Source organism: Haemaphysalis longicornis, unplaced genomic scaffold, assembly GCF_048455015.1.
Source record: "Haemaphysalis longicornis isolate Haplotype H1 unplaced genomic scaffold, Haemaphysalis longicornis Haplotype H1 scaffold_1, whole genome shotgun sequence".
Lineage (NCBI taxonomy): Eukaryota > Metazoa > Arthropoda > Arachnida > Ixodida > Ixodidae > Haemaphysalis > Haemaphysalis longicornis.
Genome location: NW_027526203.1, coordinates 36572660 through 36594303, shown reverse-complemented (window position 1 = coordinate 36594303; position 21644 = coordinate 36572660). Strand labels below are relative to the sequence as shown.

General features: G+C 55.5%; 1 protein-coding gene across 1 annotated transcript in view; it reads right to left on the bottom strand.

Annotated features, from left to right (window-relative positions):
* The window catches only part of LOC144175832 (nose resistant to fluoxetine protein 6-like), a 421837-nt gene that overhangs the window by 323197 nt on the left and 76996 nt on the right, over positions 1–21644 (bottom strand). The gene's annotated exons all lie outside the window — the stretch shown is intronic.

Genomic DNA, 21644 nt, shown 5'->3' with positions numbered 1-21644 from the left:
TTCGTGCGATGCAGGAGCTTTACGAGTTCCGACCCACATGCCCCGAGCTCGGAGCGGGTCGATCGAGTCGCCAGGCAATGCCACCCCACCTTTGCCTTGTACTTAAGGAACTGCAGTTGTAGGGACCTCAACGAGCTGGCGGTCGAAGCTGGCCGCGTGCAAGCAGCAGTCGCGGCTGCACGCACGTATCGGCCACCGCCGCCTCCGGTGGAAACACTGGAGCCAAGCTGTGCTTGGCGCGGCGTTATGGCCAGCGGACGGGCCGAGCCCGGCTCTACGTTGATACCCAGCCAGCGAGAGACGCTCGATCTTGGGGCCAGAGCCCTGGACGCCTACTCGTATGGGTTGAGCTGCGCGGAAGCGACACGGCGGGATTCCCTGCCAGCCCCGCGCGCAGAGCACAAAGCAAACCGGTTGAACGATCGGTCGGCGAACGCGCGCCCAGTCGGGCATCCCTACACGGGATCGGCGCTGGCGCAGTTGCCTGCACCCGCTCACAACTCGCTCCTGGAGAACCGTATGCGGACAGGCGGTCGCGGAGCCCCCGAGCAGCCTCAACCATCGCGTCACGCAGCACGGATCCCCGTCCGCTGCTACAAATGTCGCCAGGTCGGTCACATTGCGTGATTCTGCCCAGTCGGGCAGGGAAACGGGCTCAGCCGTAGGTGAGCCCACCGGCGGCGGATCGAAGCGCCCGAGAGGCAAGCATCGCCACCGCTCCCACCGCGTACAGAGTCGGAGTCCCGACAAATGTGCCGGCGCCCTTTCTCGACCTCCAGTCGCGGGGCGAGAGTTTAAGGCACTACTGGACACCGGGGCAAGCACTTCGCTAATAGGGGTAGAGGTCGTTTCCCATCTCGAGCGCAAAGCCATTCGGCAGCGCAGCGGAAGTTGCCGCTTCAGCTGGCGTGTGGTGATGCAACATCAGGCGGTGACGTGCGCCTCGTCGTGCGCTGGGGCCAGCGTGTGCGGCGAATGCGTTTCGTTCACTTGCCCGGACTCACGGTCCCAGTCATATTTGGAAGAGACTTCATGCCCAAGACTGGGCCTGTCGTCGACATGGGCAACGGAGGCAATCGGGAAAACCCGGTTTCGCCGGTCAAACTGTTCGCTGAGCCCCCGTTAGCAGCGAGACTGCTGGGCGGGCAGGCGGCCGAAACGGCCCACTCCCTCGCGCCGAGAGAAGCAGTCGTTTATGGCCAAGCCGGTAGCCGGCGCGCGCAGCAACCTTCGAATTCCGTCGTTGTTGCCGCCGCGGCTCATTTCTGCTGCGCCGCACGCTCTCCATCCTGAGGCCGGGACGAGAATTTGCGCGCGCTCCTAGCAGACGCCAGCGAGCTGACAGTGGCGCAGCGTGACCGCGTCTTGTCGTTGTTAGGCGACTTCGGCGAGATATTCACTGAGCAAGCAGGCTGCAGCAAGTTGGTGCAGCACTGCATAGACGCCGGCGATGCTCAACCATGGAAATGCAACCCCCGTCCCGTCAGCACCGGCAAACGGCAGGCAACTGACGAGGCGCTGGAGGAACTGCTGAAAGCAGGCATTATCCGCCGCTCAACGAGTCCTTGGGAGTTACCAGTGGTGCTCGTTCAAAAGAAAGACGGTAGGTGGCGTTTATGCGTGGACTACCGGCGGCTGAATGCGGTCACGAAAAAGGATGCGTACCCCTTCCCGAGCGTAGGCGAGATCATCGCGAATCTTGGTGGCGCGAAGTATTTCTCTATACTGGACACCAGCAAGGGGTACCTTCAGGTCGATATGCGTCCCGGTGATCAATGCAAGACTGCGTTCACTTGCCATCGGGGGCTGTACGAGTTCGCACGCATGCCCTTCGGTTTCTGCGGGAGTACCAGCACATTCCAACGCTTGATCGACCGGGTGCTCGGTGAGGCAAAGTAGCAGCACGCCCTCGCCTATTTATACATCGTTGTCTAATCCCGCACCTTCGAAGAGCACCTCTGCCACCTGAAGGACGTCCTAGGAAAACTCCGGGTGGCAGGCATCACCATCAATCCTGCCAAGGCGCAAATATGCAGCGCTCACGTGAGCCTGCTCGGCTATCGGATCGAACGCGGACAGGCGTCCCCCGATCCCGAGAAACTTTGGGCGATCTTGGAGTTTCCCACGCCGAAGGATGACGCCGGAGTCTGGCGCTTCCTAGGGATTATCTGCTACTACCGCCAGTTTATCCCCGCTCGCGTGTGCCTGCAAGAACCTTTGACAAGGCTGTTGAGGAAATCCGCCCCTTGGGAGTGGGGAGAGGAGCAGGAACGCAGCCTATGCCAGCTGGCGGAAGCTGTCGCAGATACTGCATCGTTGAAACTGCCGGATCTGAACAGGCCATTCGTTATCCAGACGGATACGAGTGACCTCGGCGTAGGGGCAGTTCTCCTCCAGGCGGACGGAGAACAACTGCGACGCACGGCTTTTGCGAGCCGTGCGCTGACACCGGCAGAGCGAAACTACTCGTTCACGGAGAAGGAGTGTCTGGCCATAATCTACGCACTTCGCAAGTTTGAGATGTACGTAGAGGGGGGTCAAATTCACGATCAAGACCGATCACTTGGCCCTGACATGGCTTTCCCGCCTCCGCGAGCCCTGCGGGAGGCTCGCGCGATGTGCCCTGACATTGCAACGCTTCGAGTACGAAGTACGCTATCCCAAAGGTGCCTCAAACGTGGTTGCCGACGCGCTGTCACGGGCGCTGGTAAACGACACCCAACCGGCCGGAGAAGCCGAGGAGGATGCGGAGAACCAGCTAACTCCCTCGGCGCGGGAGGAGCGCGATGCGCGGGACTCCCCATGCACCGAACGCTCAGCGCACGTGCACCTCGTCGGAAGAAGACTTCCTCTCGAGGTTGCGTTCAGACGGGAGGAGCTACTCGAGGCTCAGCAGGAGGACTTGTTTTGTCGGGAGGTGATCGCCAGTCTTAGTGAGGAGACAGACCCTCAGGCAAATCGAACACCGGAGAATGACGGGCGCCGGGAAGCTGCTGGTATTGCGGCTGGCGCGAGCTCTAATGCAGCTGGTATTGCTGCGAGTGAGCTGGAGAGTTACCTGCTTGACGCCGACGGGGCTCTGCTGAAGTACGTGCCCGGCAAAAACGACTCACACGAGTGTTTTAAGGCCGTGATCCCACGCAAGCTCAGGTGCGCTGTTTTGTAGCACTATCACGACTCAGACGGTCACGGTAGCGCGCCAAAGACATGGCGGAAGCTTTGTCGATATGCTACCTGGCCCGGCATGAAGGACACAAGTATCTAGATACGTACGCACATGCCAAGTCTGCCAAGAGCGCAAACCGCGAGGTGGTAAGGCGCCGGGCTTGCTACTGCCTATCGTGAGCACAAAGCCATGGGAGATCCTGGCGTGCGACCTGATGGGCCCGCTGCCGCGCAGCAAGAGAGGGTACAAGTTTGTACTCGTGGTGACATGCCACTTCAGTGGGATCGCTGAACTCTATCCGCTGCGCAAAGCGACAGCACAGGAGATCCTGCAAAAGCTGTCCGAAGTGTTCTGTCGCTATGGATTCCCGGAGCGGCTGATTACCGACAACGCCACGTATTTCACATCAAGACTGTCTAGTGAAGCCTGTGCGACCATGGGTGTCACGCAGCAAACAACATCGTGCTATCAGCCCCAGTCTAACGTGACGGAGCGCCGAAATCGTGACGTGAAGCCACTGCTCGGAGCATATGCCAGACGGCAAAAAGACTGGGACGAGCACTTGAGCTCAATCTCCTTCGCTCTTCACGCCAGCGTTCCTGATGTTCGGCAGAGAGCTGAATACGCCGACGGATACGGTTCTAGCCAGACAGTCGAACGGAGTCCCCGCGAAAGCAGCAGACGCGGCTTACGCATGGCGCTTGGCGAGCGCTTGGCAGACGCCAGCAAGGAGGCAAACCGCAGTCGCGGTAAGGCAAGGGCCGACCAGAAGGTGGCCTATGACCGAGCTCATCGAGACGTGGCGTTCCAGGTGGGCGACACTGTCTTGAAACGGAACCACCCGCTAAGCGACGCTAGCGCGGGGTTCGCGGCCGCTCCCGCACCCAGATGGGTCGGACCGTTCGTGGTCGCCGAGAAGTTCTCGCGGCTAAACTACAAACTGAGAGACCCCATTTCGGGTCTAATCAGCGGCCCCATTCACGTGGGCCAGCTGAAGCAGTACTTTCGGAGGGAAGATACTGCCGACGCTACAACCTCGGGCGCGCGCGACCGCGAGCTCGAGGGAGGTGCGGAGGGAAGTCTCCCGACGCACCGCTACAACACCCGCAATCGGCGAGTCCGCTGACCGGGTGGGCCACCATCTCCTGAGGGTTCAAGCCCGCACGCCCAGGGTCCACGACGCCAGCACGCCAGGTCTGCTGCGAGCCAGCCGCTACCCTGGGGGGAATGAGAGCCGAGCGGCTTTTAACGCGGAAACAGCACCCTGCCGCCCGTACAGCGAGCGAGCTGCGCGGCGGGCCGGCTCCTGCGGACAGCTGATCGCGCCCCGCCCCTGTTGGCGGAAGCGCCCGCCGGAGGTGTGCCGAGCGGCAACCATTGCCGGCGCTTGGGTAGCCAGCCACCTGGGAGGCAGCACCACAACGCGGCCTCCTGCCCGGGTCCAGTCGTCAGGGATCGTCACCGCTGACCCGCAAGCAGTGGAAGCCGCCGGCGGTGCGGCAAGCAAACGCACTGTCGGTGCGGGGCGAACCACTGCGGCTGGTGACCGCCTGAGAGCAGCCTGCTGCCCGGGCCTTGTCTTCAAACGGCCCAGCCTACTTCACCTGCGGGGCCTGCGGACCATGGGTAGGCCGACAGTGCACGCGGCCGGCTTTGAGTGCAGACGGATGAAAGTGGGTCAACCGACGGATTGTGGCGAACTATGTGGCGAACTATGGGGCGGCGACGTGCGGTGCAGTGTGGACTGAAGCGCAGTTGCGCAGGTGCGGCTTTGGACTGTTTGAACCCCCATGAGTGGACGATGCAGCGCAACAAGCGGTGAGACCACCGCCGGCCGGAACTCTCGGGTCCGAGGGGCTTCGGTCAAAGGGGGGAGGGATGTGGGAAACCCAGAGTCCTGGCGCGTTCCCCATTCCTCGCCGCGCGCAGCCGAGGCGAGGGGGGAAGACTCCTTCTCTTTCCTCGGCATATGCGTCGCTCTCGCCGCGGCGCAGGCGTGTCGTGGCGCGGCGATCGCTCGTCACGTGACCGGTTCTTCGGGGCCCCGGTGGGCCGGTCTCGGTGCGCGGGAGGAAAGAAGGGCCTCTTGGGTTCGAGCGGGCAACGAGGAGAGACGATAGTACCCGAGATCCGGCTTTCCCCTTCCTTTGTCTACCCCCCTTTGCGCCTGCCTCCTGATCCTCGCCGGACAGCTGGGTCGGGACGAGCGAGAGTCGGCTACGTTATTGGTGGACCGCCACTAAACGGTCGTTTGTTGGCTGTTTAGTTGTTTGTGTGGTCCTTGCTGCTCTCTGTCGCTACGCCGGTCGGTGGTCCATGGCGGAGTTCAGCCGAGCTAGCCTTGCGGCCGGAACCCTGGTCCCTACAGTAGGTAGGAATAACTTTATTAAAGCCGGCAACCGGCGGTTTAACTCGTCGGGACGTTGGCCAAGCGTCGACCCGGGGTTATGCCCTACTCTGCAATACCCCAGTTCGGCCCGTTTGTGGCGGGTCGTGAGGCTTGTGCTTTTCGAGCGCACCCTGGGCCTGCTGGACGGCCCATAGTTGAGTGTCCTTGTCTTTAGACTCCACTGCACTTAGAAGTTCGGGGGGGTATGTCCAAGAGGTAGCTTCAGTCAGGAACCTGGCGCAGTCCCACATGATGTGCCATTGATCCGCCAAACCCACTGCACAAACACTGCACATACCACTCGGATAGAGTTCTGGGTGAAGCACGTGTAGCACTGCCGGGCCGGGAAGTGACGCGGTCTGTATCTGCCTTAAGATGACGGCCTCCTCCCGACTGAGTGCCGGGTGGGGAGGCGGCATTGTCCGTCGAGCTTCGCTATAACTGGTCATTCGGTCCTCGGTTTCAAACCACCACACGGAACGGTCACTCTCGGGGCAGCGGAGGGTAAGCGCTCGCGCCGCCGAATGGGCCGCCTCGTTGTGGTTCGGTGAGGATGTACACTCGCCCGCGTGCGCCGGGAACCACTGGATACGGATGGTGCTGCCGCGGTGTTCGAGCTTGAGCTTGCCGAAGATGGCGGCCGCCGGCGCGCACACTCGCCCCTTGGCAAAGTTGCGCACGGAGTTCCTCGGGTCGCTGAGCATGGTGCGACACTCGGCCTCGGAGATCGCCAGAGCGATGGCAACCTCCTCGGCGTCTGTGGCGTCTGTGCACCGCACGCTCGCTGCCTTTGTCTTGGTGCCGGTAGCCGCTGCAACGACCACTGCCGCAAAGCCTTCTCGTTCGTATTCCGAAGCGTCTACGTACCGGGCGTGCGGGGCTTGGGGGTGTTGCTTGTTGAGGGCCTTGGCCCGCGCCTGCGGTCGTTCTTGGTTGTACTCGGGGTCCACGTTCTTCGGGATGGGGTCCACGTGGATGTGGGCCCGCGCCTCCTCGCTGATCTCGCACGGTTGCCCGCTGGGAGCTCGCGGGTTGTAACCTAGGGACGCCAGGATACTGCAGCCCTTCTTGGTGGCAGAGAGGCGCTCCATTTGCCCGGTGAGCTGCGCCTCGGCTATTTCCTCTAGGGTGTTATGGACGCCGAGCTGCAGGAGGTGAGCCGTACTCGTGGTCTCCGTAAAGCCCACAGCCGTCTTGTAAGCCCGTCGGATCAGCGTGTTGATCTTGGTCCTGTCGGTGACGTGCCAGTTGAGGTTGGCCGCAACGTATGCGATGTGACTGATTACAAAGGACTGGACGAGGCGCACGAGGCTGTCTTCACGCATGCCAGCCCGTCGCGTCAAGACTCGGTGTATGAGCCGGATGGCTTCCATTGTCTTGGTGGTAGGCTTGTTGATGGTCTCGTCATTGCAGGCCGCTCTTGTTTAGCAGCAGCCCCAAGACCCTGATTTTGGAAACTTCGGGATTGCGTTGCCCCGATGCAGTCACGATTTTGATGTGATCGCACTCTCGAGGGGGAGCGCGTTTCCGTCCCGCTCGTAGCGGTGTCAAGACGAACAGCTCGGATTTGGCGGGCAGCACACTAGGCCGGTGCTTTCAAGGTGCTGCTCGATCGTGGTAACCACCGCTTGCAGCTGTTGGTCGATGCTGGCGTCGGTGCCGCCGGGCACCCACAGGGTAATGTCGTCGGCGTAGATCGTGTGCCGGACGCCGGTCGCCGCCACTGCCCTCGCTACCTTGATCATGACGAGGTTCAACAGCAACGGCGAGATGACCGAACCCTGCGGTGTACCCATGCTGCCGAGCTTGCGTTCAGGTAGCTTGAGGTCTCTGGCGTGCAGTTCCACCGTGCGGTTGGTCAAGAAGTCTTCGATGTAATTGTAGCTCGTTACCCCCATGTTGAGTCTTGATACTTCGGGTAATATGGCTGAGTATTTGATTTTGTCGAATGCGCTTTGTAAATCGAGCCCCAGAATTATTTTGGTGTCTTGTGTCTTGTTGTGGATGATTTCTTGTTTCAGTTGCAACATAGCGTCTTGTGTGCTGAGTCTGTCCCTGAAGCCTGAAGTATTCTTGCCATCAGGTGGGTAACACGTGCTCCCGCATCTTGCCCACGCAGGACGTGAGCGAGATGGGACGCAGGTTGCTAATGCCCGGTGGTTTTCCCGGTTTCGGGATCAGGATTGTTCTTGCCGTTTTCCACTGTCTAGAGAGTTTGCCCGACCGCCAGCATTCGTTAAAGTAACGGGTTAGGGCGTCGATCGATGCATCATCGAGGTTGCACAGCATCTTGTTGGCAACGAGGTCAGGGCCGGCTGGCGAGCGGGTATTGAGCTCGTGCAGCGCTACCCGTACCTCTGACATGGTAATATCTCGGTCGAGCCACGTGTTGGGCAGCCCACCGTACGGCGGGTGGGTTTCCGTCGGCGTGTGCGGCAGATACTTAGTTTCTAGGATCTTCATAACAGCGTCTTTTCCTTGATGTTGTGTGGCAGTGTGCATGAGGCGGGCCAGACGGTCGCGCTGGTGTGACTTGGTCTTTGTTTCATCTAGAAGGTGCCGAATTAGATTCCAGGTGCATCCGCGTTGCATTTGCCCATCGGCTCGGCTCCAGATTTCGTTCCACTGCTGACGGTACAGGACCTTGCAGTGGTGTTCAATGGCCCTGTTTAAGTCGGCCACCTTCTTTCTCAATTTTCGGTTCAGCCGTTGCCGCTTCCAACGCACCTGTATCGAACGTTTGGCCTCGATAAGAAGGGCCAGGCGGCTGTCCATGGTAACGACGTCCTCGTCCATTTCGATGGTCTTGGTGGCCGACTGCACTGCATTGCCGAGCTCTGCCGTCCAGGTTTCTATGTCTGTGATGTCTTGTGCTGTCGTGGGACGTCCCTTACGAAAACTGTCCCAGTCCGTCCACTTGTGTGCAATAGTGTGGCCCCGGAATAGGTTGGCCACCGTAATTTCGTGGATGTAGTGATCGCTGCCCAGGTCGACGCCGGTCTTGTGCCATGTTGCTTTGCCCGTGTGGTCGTTCTTGATAAATGTAAGGTCTGGTGTGGTGTCTCGTGCTACGGAGTTTCCTATGCGGGTGGGATGAGCGGGGTCCGTTATCAAGGCACAGTTGTGGTACTGGGCATCCTGTAACAGGTCCCGTGCCTTGGTCGTGTTCTTTATGTAACCCCACGCTCGATGGGCGGCGTTGAAGTCCCCTCCGATCAGCAAAGTGTTGTCTTTGGCCTGGGTGCTGGCTGTATGTAGTAGGGTCTTGAATTTCTGTGTGTTGTGCTTGGGGTTACTGTAGATGTTGGCGATGAACAGGCTGCGTTTCCGTTGTTTGCTTGGAAGGATTTCGGTGAAGGTGTACTCCACCCTGCTGCGGCCGTGTTTGAGTTGGTGCTCGATGAACGTGATTCCTTTGCGGATGAACGTGCAGACGTGCAGACGATACCCATGGAGGCTGGGGGTCACCGTCGCCGTTTCTTGCAGCAGGATGATGTCGGGTTTCTTGGTTACTGTTGTGATGTGTTGTTGCAGCACTGCTCTCTTATTGTTGTAACTGTGGCAGTTCCACTGCCTGACCGTAAGGCCCGGCAGCGATCATATTCTGGCTTGGGCTGGGACATGGTTGTAGCGGAGTTGGGGCTTGCGTCTCTTCTTGGAGGTATGGGTGGTTTCCGAATTGCGCCGCAAAGATGGGGCTGCAGACTATGGGCATGTGAGTGTGTTCAATGAAGCCGCACTGCTCTTGTATGTTGCGGAAGGACGTGGTGATCAACTCCTCCAGTCGCGCCAGTCGTTGGTCGATGACGGCAGCCGTGCTGGCGTACGTGTTACCGATCGCTTCAATTCTTGCTTTGAGCTTAGTTTCCAATTCGGTCAGTTCCGTGTGGTTTTGTGATGGCGTGCGTGCTCGTTTCTTGGGAGTTGGATCAGTGGTCTTCTCTTCCTGGGGCGTGTCTTGGGCTGTGTCTATTGATTGTGTGTCTTGGTCTGATGGCGTGCAGGTGCTCTGATCGTTGGTAACGGCGCGTGTAGGTGTCTCGTTAGACTTTCGTGGGGCAGTGATTGGCTGGGCTTGTTGGACGTGGAGTTCTTTCTTGACCTCGGCTAGCTCTTGCTAAAGCCGATGCGTGGTTTTTACCAGCGTTGCGTTGGTCGCGCGGAGTTGTTCGAGTTCCTTGTAGTAGGGGCTGGTAGTCCACGCCTGCCAGCTACTCGGAGTGCTTCGGCTAGTAGTGGCGCTGTTGGAACTAACGCTGCTACTTTTAACTTTGCCCCTTGCTGCGTCCGCCCAGCTGACTCTGTCAGATCAGTCACGGCCGCGGGATGCGCTGCGCGATGCACTACGAGAAGTGTGGCGTGACGCATGGCGCGATGCGCTGCGTGACGCCCGGCGTGATCCGCTACGGGAAGCACTGCGAAAGCAGCAACGTCCAAGGCGTGGAAACGAGCTTGATTCGAGTGCTTGTTTTTGCCGTTCTTCGGCGTTACGGCGTTCCCATTGCCTTCGCGGCACCACGTATGAAACCTTGTAGTTGGCTCTGCAGAAGCGATCCCCGGTGGGGTGTTCTCCGCCGCAGAGCTTGCATTTGGGGACACACTTGTGGCCCTCTTTTGGATTACAAACGCCACATGTAAGGCTAACACGTACGCTTGGTGTGGGGCACACGTCGCGCCTGTGACCGACCTTGCCGCATACTTTGCAAACTTCTATTTGCTTCCTGTAAAGACTGCACGGGTAGAGCGTGGATCCGTAACGCAGATACCTGGGAACCTTGGTACCGTTGAACACAACGATTGCTGTCGTCGTGCTCCCGATACGCTTCGCCCCTGCGGCAAGGGGGTTGTACTTAGTAACGATCTGCTGCAATTTTTCGGCTTCGCTGTCCTCAAGCCCTATGCCCCTAATCACGCCCTTGACTGTGTCGTGGGTGGTCGTTCCGTAAGCGTTCACGTCGTATATTTTGCCTTGGCCGTTGATAGCTTGAACTCGAGCATACTTCTCCGCTCGCTCGACGCTCGGAGTGCTGAGCACCATAATGTTCTGCTGGTTATTGGGACACGCCATATCCTCAGCGCGATCTGCCTTCTCAATTTCTGCTGCGGCCATGATGGCGGTTGCCACGCATGCAGCTCCTGCCTTGAAAATATCGAGTCCTCCGCGGGGCCGCACGACGATCTTAATTTCGTCTGCAGGCATGGCTGGCATGCGAGCTGCCTGAATCACTGCGGTCTGTAAGTTTTTGTTGACCTTAAGCTTCTGCTGTGAGCTTGGAGTATCGGTACGAGAAGTCGACTCACCCTGCGTTGCTTGCCGGCGTGGTCGGCTCTTGTGCCCGCCGATGTGCAGCCATCCGGGCGAGCGCTGAAATTCCTCGGGTGTAATTTCTTCTCCGTGTACTTGCACGCACATTTGGGAAACCTGGGAACCGTGCGTCGAAGCGGCGGTGGAGCCCTCCATGTTGTCGTGGCAGAAGAACGGCTGGCTAGGCCTAGCGAACCCTGCGTTCGCTTAGGCTTAGCGGCTCCTCGTGACGATGAACCAGGAAAAGTCGGATAAATCGATGAAAAACGCACCTTCGAAGGGAAGTCGGGTATCGGGTGATAGCGGATGCCTTCACGAACACATTGGTAATCAAATCTTCGGGATCCAAACTAATTAGCACTGTGAAAGCGGGCATTAGGAACGGAGCCGATATGAACACGTCTGCTCACCACGGCGACCGCAGCGCCCCGGGCTTTGGTCAAGAGGTTCCAGTATTAGAATGCGGGAGAAATTGTCATGTTTTGGTAACGTCAACTCTGGCAAGGGCAGAAAGGAGACTTCGGTGCAGCCCCTTTTCAGCGACCGATCACGTTTTTTTTGGAGGGGGGGGTTTGAATTACCCATATGGCATGTAAAATAAGAAGGGGACGGTGGTATTTTCTTGTCAGCCTTACCCTGACAGCTCAAGAGGTCCCGGAGCTCCTTGCCTGGTACACAGGCAGGATTCCACCGGAGCTTTATCTGGGCTCCGACGGCCAGCGTTTGTGGTTTCTGCTCTTCACCTTACAACTCGTAGCCGCGGTAGATTACAGCAAGAGTGTGGGGGCTCGGCGTCCGCGGTGTCACAACACCGTCACCAAGATTACTCAAGGCGCCCCTTGCGGGGAGTGATAGACCTGGTGAAGAATCGAACCAGCAAAAGAGGACAAAGTTTCCCACCACCAGTTTTCTACTCTATATACAAGTATGCTACACGTCACGTCACCATCATCAAGAACATGTGTATGAGGACTAATGAGCAGCTCCCATTGTGCATCAGCCAATTTGGGTACAGAACGCACCATGTAAGAGTGCAACGCGATCATGTGCAACTGAGCAACACGAGTGTACGCGCACGCTTGTAGCAGCGGAGGAAGATGTACGGTATAAAGTGTTCGGTTAGTCAGATCGGCCATCTTCTAGATGCGTCAACCTAGGGTCGTCTAGCTTCTGCTCGTGCAAATAAACGCCCTTCAACCAACTATCGCAGGGTCGGCCGTCACACATGCAGCAACGCGCCACTGAGATCATCACAGGAACAACCCGTGCTTCGATGTAGCGATTATAGTGATGTGAAATGATCCTGTGCATCTGGGCGTCAAGCAAGGGTATTACATACACGTTCTCCTTGCGATGACGATGAACATAGTCAAAGTGCCATTGATGTATCGCTCTTGATGTGAGCGCACTCAGCAGCTGAGCGAGATGCTTGCAGAGGCAGCGGTTTTTGCAGGCAGCCGTGTGATGCGAACTTCCATGTACAAGTGCCGCACTTTTATATCCTCTGCTTTAGTTGCTGATCCCGAGGATGCGGGTTGGATTCCCGGCCGCGGAGGCCGCTTTTCTGATGAAGGCGAAAAGCAAAAAAGCCCGTGTGTGCGAGATTTCGGCGCACGTTAAGCATTCCTAGGTGGTCAAAATTAATCCGGGGCTCTCCATTACGCAGCACCTGATCGCCTGCGTTGCGTCGGCGTGTTAAAACCTACAGTCAGTCAATAAAACAAATCAACATCCCCACTTGATGAATATCGGGAAGCTAAAGTCACGTAAAGTTTGATAACTCTGCCCTTAACATGCCGTGCCGTAGTGGGAAGTGGTGAGTCAATTTTATGTGCACCCTCGGCACCCGTGGCTGCATTACTAGGCCGAATTACACCCATCGAAGGTAGAAGACTAAGGCAATAACAGATGAGCCACGTGAACTTTGGCAGTACTTTTTCCTACCACTATGCCCTTGGTGCAGGAACAGAGAATGCACAGCGCCATCGCGTGGTTCATAAACCAGAGCCAAAAACGACGTTCCTTGAGTTTCTAGTGGTCGCGGTGCTCGTCCACATTTCTGCGGCGAGCTTTGCCTGACCATAACATCGTCCTCCCTAGCATTATACACCTATTTCTACTATTTCTAAAGCCACTGTGCTCAGCACATAAGCAGCCATTCAACTAAAATGATGAATCCTCCTCACAAGACTAAGCCGTCCGGATGTTCTTAAGTCATCTGTACCCACCCAGGCATCGTTTCTTTAAATGGTAAACCTCTAGGCCATAGATGGTACTGCCTGCTATAGCTGTGAGCGGTCAACAGAACAGGATCACACATGTAGTGTGGTTCCATCATCATAGTGAATCATCTGGAGTAACAGAAAGGTGCATTGAGTCTGCCAGCAGGTTTACGGTATCCAGAACGCGCCGCAGATCAAGATCCTTATACATTATTTGTAAGGGGATGTCTGAATGTTCCTAATGACTTTGCTGACTGCAGTGCTCGTGGAGGGCGAGACATGGACCACCGACACGTGCCGCGTACAGTTTAAGAGGGTTTATTTTTTAATTGTCGTCGACGGGATAGCACCCGCGAAATTACTTCGTCGAACGGGAAATGCCCGCATCTCCCCGGCTGCCCGCCGTCGACTCAGGTTTCTCTTGCTTCTCAGCAGTACACGCACAGCACATCTCCCCACTCACAGCCTTCCCCTTTACAGGCGATGGACAGGCTTGTCTATGCGTACCCTCCTTGTATTGTAGCCCTCTTTGGCGGATGAGCTTTCCTGGGCCTCATTTCTTCCTGCCGAAATTTGATTGTCTTGACTCGGTACTCCTGCCACCTTACCAATCCTTGTGCCTTGCGGCGCTCGCAGGGCGTTGGTTTTTGTGATGACGGTTGAAATTGAACTGCAGGGAATGGGGCCCAGTGGATTTTGTTCCTTCCCAGTTGGGCTGTGTATATATTCATAATGTAAGACCACAGCGACCCCACCAATTAAAGTACCGTTGCAGTCTTGTTTTTTTAATATCCGCACTGCATTCCCTGGCTCTTAATCTGGGAGGATCCGAGCACCGTGCCTTCTGTCATGGCTTATCTTCTTCTCTGCTGTCGGCGCAGTTCCTACGACTGAAGTGCTTACTTATCGACCACAGCGGAATCTAGCAAACTCCACGCTTCCAGTACAGACTCTCAGACGGCGTCCAATTAATAACTCCGCAGGGCTAAAGCTCTTTGCAAGTAGCGTGGCTCTTTACGCCTAAAGAGTAACATATATGTCACCTGTTTTCTGTAGGTTCTTCTTCAACATCCATGCTGCTGTCTCAATGGAGTATTTCCTTCGCGGAAACCTGGCGCTTGGTGTTACGCGTTCTAAGCCCCATTCTAGGTTCGTACACAGCGCCGCCGACGGCGGATTGTCACAGGAAATAGGAGAAATAAGATGCGAAGTTGACCAATGGTAGACAATCGGACAGCCATGGCCTCAATGACGTCGTTTAGGCCATGCCAGGTTATGCATAATAGGAACTGGAGAGAGCGCGGTTGGTTTTGCCGCGTCTTTCTGAGCGATTTTCGTGCTCACCGCTTCACGTGCACGTGTAATATTTCGCTCAGGTATTTCTGGCTGTGTAAGGTAAACGTCGCGCAGGTTTACGTGCACTGCTCAAAGAGTGTTGCAGGGTCCCTTTAAGTTACTTCGTGTGCTTGTTGGTCGGCTGCAGCGTTTCCTTTCAGAGCGTCATGTCAGCTGTCCCATGTGATGTTGTGAACTTTCTTTATTGTGAGTTTGAGAATATTTCCGAACCATTTAGTTTAATAGCATTTTGAGAGCTTGAATTGATGTTTATGCTTCTATTTGACGGTTCTGCTCGTTGGATTGCCACGAGTATGCGCCAATTTTTGTTTCTTCCTTAAGTGTTTGGAAGAGGGTCACGTCGTCAAAAAGATTGCCAGGGTATTCCAAAACGACAATTTGTTGATTTGATCGCTTAGTACATTCCAGCATCCACGTTTATTGTGTTTTGCTCTTTTCCGAATTTACACGAAGGAATTCGATCCCGGCTCCGCCTGTTGTTATATAGGTTTAAATGTATGTTTTGGTAAGCGATTGTTTGAGGGGGTCGCTGGATAAGTGACATCAAAGCGTCTAGTTCATCAAGGCGTCTAGTTCTTCCTTCCGCTTGAGAAATTTCTATACTATACGTCGGCCCATCCCGGTTTTGTTTGTACCAGTTTCTCCCTTGCGCTGGGACGGTGATTTCTCCGATTTTTTAAAAAGGTGTTATAAAAACACACCTAAAAACCTTTTCTGTAACCGTGAAAATTATTATGTTGGGGGCTGCCTTGTATACTGTGTGATGATGTTTATTCGGGTTTTTTTCGTGTATGTAAGTTTGTGGTACGGCAGGCTGCCCCATATCCAGTTCGTGATCAGTGCCTGCAAGAGCCCTTTCCTTTCTTGCCTGGTTAGGCGTTTTATAATATGCGCCAATGGGTTAAACATTTCCTGTATTTCTGCGATTGTGAGATCGGTTTTGCCGCTTCTCAGGGGGTCCTTCCGAGAATGGTTATTCATTGTAATTGTATCGTTAACATTTTTATGGTGGTTTTTAACATAGCCGCATGGCGCCCCCACCGTTTCGCAAGAAGAGTTTGCTGCGGTAACAGAGCCACGAAAATTTGAAAATTAATATGAAAATTTCGGCAAATAGACGCTGTAGTAGCGAAGATGTGTCGATCCTTTCGGTCGCTGTCGTCGTGAAGAAACACCGCTACTCATTCGAGTGCAAAGGAAAAACAACAGGATTTCTTTATGAAGAAGCACAGAAGGTTACATGCTTTCAATGAACCAACTGCCCCCGCTCCCCGCCGCCGCCGTGCCTTCTTTCGAGGGAGAGGGGACTTCGTTCCCCGGTGAAAGAAGAACCATATGTAGCGCGCGCGGACCCCGCCGATGGACCCAGTTGACAGTCCCGCGGAGGCGCCCGCTTTTAAATGCAGAGCATTTCTTTAACGCACGATGTCACCCGGCGTTGTCGGCGTTGGCGTGCCTCGGCCTCCGCAACAGCCGTTCCAGGTGCGCCCTCTCCCCCACTCCCTCATCACGCTACCTTCCTCGCTCTCAACAACAGGTCCGCACCCCTCCCCCTACACTATATAAAAAAATAATACCCACCGGCGCCTGGTTTCGATCCCATGACCCTGCGGGCGGAACGCAAGGTACACGTTGCTCTACCCACTGCGCCACAAAGCCGACACAGAATGGAAGGCTACTGTTACGAATGGGCCAGCGCCGCAGTACTTCCCCGCATCACTCCTCGGTTGTGCGGCGAAGCCACTCGTGCGCCTTCGAAAACAGGCGCAATCATGTCGGCAACAAGTTGCGACAAAGCCTCGTCAGACGCTTCGCTCTCTGCGCATTCGGCGGCTGCCTGCGGCGGCTGAACTTCGGCGGCTGCCTGCACGGCTCGTCTCCACGCTCTTCAAGGACACAGAGGCAGGCCCCGGTGATCGCAACGGAGTCCTCCTCTCTCCCCTCTCTCGGACTCAACGTGCCCGAGGCTATGAACAGCTTACGAACTCTGGAAAGAGTGTAGTGCGTGTTCCAGCGTGTTGGCGTTTGACCGTTACCGCTTTCGGGTATAAATAGAGCTCCCAAGCGTTGTAAACCATTCCTGTTAGAGCAGCGAATCGATGTTGTCGCTCTGCTCGAGTCCTGTATTGTAACCTCGCCCGTCGGGGCATTGTTCTTTGGCTTCGGCTCACCTCTCGCTATGAAGTAAACAGTTACGTTAGCTATCAGCTCTGGACGTCTTCCCGGCTGCAGTCGGCCTTCGCGGTCGCAACAACTGGTTGGCAGCGGTCGGATGGCAACTTCGTAACACCTGAAGCCAGCGGTGCGAGACCCAACACCACGGACGTCAAGGCGGCTTCGGACTTCGCAGAATTCACGGCGGTCAAGGGTGAGTGCGGGACTTTTCTTCACTGAGTTTTACCAGGCTTCTGAGGATAGCTGGTAGGGCGTGTTTTTGTCGCGTGGGTTATTCGCGCAAAACATTTTTGGAGCAGTGGGAAAGCAGTACTCTAGACCGGCCATGAATTTGAAAGCGTTAAAAAAACCGCAGTTGTTGGAGCTTGCAAAAGAGTTGCGCATGGATGTTACGGACGCGCTGAGAAAGCCAGAGCTGATACAGGCTATACTCGCTGTTGGGGCTGACGATGACGAGCTGTCGGAATGCATTGAGCTGATCAATGACAGGGAGACCGCTAAACGTCAGGCGGAGGCTGAGCGTCAGCGTGAGGAGCTCGAAAGGCAGGAACGCGAGGAAAGAAAGCGAGTACAGGAGCTCGAGTGGCAGAGACAAGATCAGGAACGCAAGCTCAAGCACGAGGAAAAGATGCGATGGTACGACCTCGATATCGAGCGAATCCGAAAGGAAAGAAAGAGGCTCGAGCGAGAGAGACTCCAATGGGAGAACAAGCACCTAGAGCATGAAATTCAACTCGAACAAGAAGTGAAGCCCGAGTTAGAATCGTTGCTCGAAAAAGACCTCGTTGTCGTGGATAGAGAAACTGCCCACGGTAACGAAAAGAAAGTAGAAGACGCTCGGGAGCGCGAGTCGGGGGCGACGGTTGCTGCCCCGCAGCGCGTCAAGGTTGCTGAGAGAGATAACGACGGCGCATTAGCTCAGACTGTCGGCAGAGGCGGCAGAGGGCAGTGCGTGTCCACTGAGTGCGATAATGTGTCGGCGTTTGTTTCGGAGATCTCGGCGGAGTGTTCGGACGATTCAAATTCGCGGGAGGCCTTGGGAATGGCTACGGACTTGAACATGAACATTTCGCGAGATAGCGAGGTTTCGCTGGAGTGCGTAAACCATGGGGCTACCGAAAGACAACACGAGTCCGCTGAAACGGAGGTTGTTCCTTCGGACGGTAGCACAGAAACGAGCGATGTGGTGGCAAAGCCTGCAGTCGAAGCAGCGAGCGGTTTGCACGGTTCATTTGGGAGAAATGACAATCTCGCCACTGAGCAAGCCGATTCCGTTGTGCCACCAGCTCAGGTAGCTGACCTCGAGCAACAGCCAGCCGAGCTCGTAGAGATTCAGGTGTCGCGGGCGGCTGAGCCGTCTGTTGAGACAGGGCAGCTTGGATCTAGCGTAGCCTTGACAGCCGCAAAACAGAACGAAAACACCCTTCGGTGTTCGCTTGCTGAGGCTGTCGCCGAAAGCGCTAGGGACAACGAGGTAGTGACTGCTCAAGGCTACCAGGTGCCTAATGAGCACGTCGTGCCCTTTTCACTCCAAGCTGATGCTCCCGATGATAGGCCAACATCGGCGGAGCTAGTTGAGGTTGCGGTGTCGACTGCGGCTGAGCCGAAGTCGGGAACCGATCAGCCTAGAGGAGAGAACGTAAACACGTTCCGATGTTCGCTTGCCGAACGCGTTCGCGAAAAGGCGAGCAAGAGGGATAGAGGGAAAACTTCCGCGCGTGCTTGCGGCGCGTGTTTCAGTGCAGGCACGCGAAGGGGCAAAGCCGTGAGCTCGCATCGCGCCAGGGGGACGCCGCCTCCAAAAAGGAGTGCGCGCCTCTCGTTTGAACGTTGGAAAATCTCGTTCGCTCCTCCGCGCGCTCGACTGTTGTCGAAGCGAACGGCCGGTGTCCTATCACGCGGTCGCAGCAGTCTCTTTCAGAGAACGGGCGCACCTAAAGTGCGATACAAGGGGAAAGCTCGGAGCAATGATGAGAGCTCGAATCGCAGCTCTCAGCGCGAGAAGTGGCTTGTAGACGCCTGACTTTCTCAATTTCATTGTTTTTCCTGGAGTAGGTTTCGCCCTTTACGATTACGTTTCTTTTTGGGTGGGACATTTCCAATCAAGCGAAATGTCACCTTTCAAGTTTGTCACTTCTCTAAAGTACTGCTGGGCCAAAATATAACTAGAGTAGTTAGTTATTAGCGTATTTTATCGCAACTAAAAGCCTGGTAGATCTTCAGTGTGGATTTGTCTTCGCACTTGCCGGCGATGCGGTTGTGTCTTCCTGTGTTGTTCTGTTGCTTGCCTGACCAAGCCAGAGACGTTCTTGGGGAGCCACTACTCGTCCAGTGACCCGCCCGGTGAAGCTCCAGCACAGTGTCCTACAGCCCAGGCCTGGAGTCGAGCGTCTGCCGAACACTTCACTTCGACAGTATCCCTCCGGACAACGGTTGTAGACCCTTATCCATCGGGATCTCGGACCCCCGGCGGAGAAGCTGTTACGAATGGGCCAGCGCCGCAGTACTTCCCCGCATCACTCCTCGGTTGTGCGGCGAAGCCACTCGTGCGCCTTCGAAAACAGGCGCAATCATGTCGGCAACAAGTTGCGACAAAGCCTCGTCAGACGCTTCGCTCTCTGCGCATTCGGCGGCTGCCTGCGGCGGCTGAACTTCGGCGGCTGCCTGCACGGCTCGTCTCCACGCTCTTCAAGGACACAGAGGCAGGCCCCGGTGATCGCAACGGAGTCCTCCTCTCTCCCCTCTCTCGGACTCAACGTGCCCGAGGCTATGAACAGCTTACGAACTCTGGAAAGAGTGTAGTGCGTGTTCCAGCGTGTTGGCGTTTGACCGTTACCGCTTTCGGGTATAAATAGAGCTCCCAAGCGTTGTAAACCATTCCTGTTAGAGCAGCGAATCGATGTTGTCGCTCTGCTCGAGTCCTGTATTGTAACCTCGCCCGTCGGGGCATTGTTCTTTGGCTTCGGCTCACCTCTCGCTATGAAGTAAACAGTTACGTTAGCCTACGGCTTCTGGACTTCTTCACGGCTGCAACAGCGGCTGGCCGCTCGCATCATACACGCTACCACTCGTATGTCGGAGGCCACGGAGATCGGATCGGGTGCCCCCGCCCGGTCGCAACACTACGAACGCGCCTTATATCCTTGACTCATTCAAACTACGTCAAGAAGCTGCTGATACAACGCAGTCACTACCTGTGGGCGGAACGCGAGGTACATGGTGCTCTTCCCTCTCCGCCACAAAACCGACACAGAATGAAAGGCTACGAACGCGCCTTATATCCTTGACTAATTCAAACTACGTCAAGAAGCTGCTGACACAACGCATTCACTACCACCAACTCCCCAAACACTAAACGTTAACGCAATACACCCACCCCCTATGCGACGCATTTACTCGAGTCCCCCTCGCGGGGAGATGGGCCCTTTTTTTCGTCCATTCTCCCTTTTCTGAGGGTTTTAAATGCAGAGTATTTCTTTAACTCACATGTAGCGTCCGCCGTCCGTCCGCAACAGCTCAGCGCGCCGGTGCGCCCTATCCCCCACTCCTCCTCTCCCGCAATACGCTACCCTCCTCGCTCTCAACAACAGGTCCGCCCCCTCCCCCTACACTATATAAAAAAATAATAGTTATCAGCGCCTGGTTTCGATTCCACGACCCTGTGGGGGTAACGCGAGGTACATGGTGCTGTTCCCACTGCGCCACCAAAGCGACACAGAATCAAAGGGTACGAACACGCCTTATATCCTTGACTCATTCAAACTACGTCAAGAAGCTGCTGATACACGACAGAAGTTGCATCGATCTCGTCTTCACCAGTTGCTGCAACGCACGACCACTGCTTAAAGTTGCGCTGCTGAGCACGAGGTCGCGGGTTCGATTCCCGGCCGCGGCGGCCGCTTTTCTGATGGAGGCGAAAAGCAGAAACGCCCGTGTGTACGAGATTTCGGCGCACGATAAAGATCCCCAGGTGGCCAAAATTAATCCGGAGCCCTCCACTACGGTGCGCCTCATCGCCTGCGTTGCGTCGGTGCGTTAAACCCCAAAATCAATCAATCAATCAATCAATCCACTGCTTAAAGATCCCTTAACAGTACACTTTAGCGACCACGAAGCCGTCATTCTCAGCGTCCAATACAACGACAACAGCAACAAATAAATAAATAACGACTTACAACAACCTACTCCTTGCCTTCACTTCTTGCGTCACAAAAAAAAGAAAAATTGGGGTCATCTCTCCACGACGGGGGACTCGAGTCGCAAAATCACGAAAGTAATAGTTAATATATGAAAGAAATAATATTATTTAATAGTAATAAGCAATAATAGTTAACACATTCACTACCACCCTACCACCACCCCCCAAACACTAACTTTAACGCAATACACCCACCCCCTTCGCGACGCATTTACTCGAGTCCCCCCTCGTGGGGAGATGGGCCCAATTTTTTGTTTTTCTTCTTCGCGTTCTCAGACTGAGTTCTTCGCAACCGCCGCTGTATGCTGTCACATTGCCGCCTCTGCTTTAGTGTTAATTACACATCTAATAACTGATACAGTCTAACTATATATTTTTAGCTGATATAACAACGAGCCCTGAACGCCTTTCCCTGGCCCTAAGGTAACCTGTTTCACCTTTCATTACAAGAAATTATATACATGACCCCTTCAAAGGCCACTGAGACAATATTTTTGTTTCATTTTTCATTGCTGATCTCTGCGAGGTTTTAGCTTACCCGTTTTGTGCAACGTTTTCAAATCAATATCAATCTTCACAGTTCCCTGTAACCACTCGTTTCATGTCACGTTCCTGATTAAGCAGGAAAATGAATATTCCGTGTAGAACAATATTATTTCGACTTCTCATGCCCACATGAAATATACCAAGTTATTGCTGCTCTTCGAAAAGAAATCGCAAAGGCACACAAGTGATGGCTGTTTTAGCATTCCTTCCGGTAAAAATCCATATGCACCGGCTGGTGAGGCGGTAGACGCCAGGGAGGTTCTTTGTACCACGCTAGGTAGTTGCGC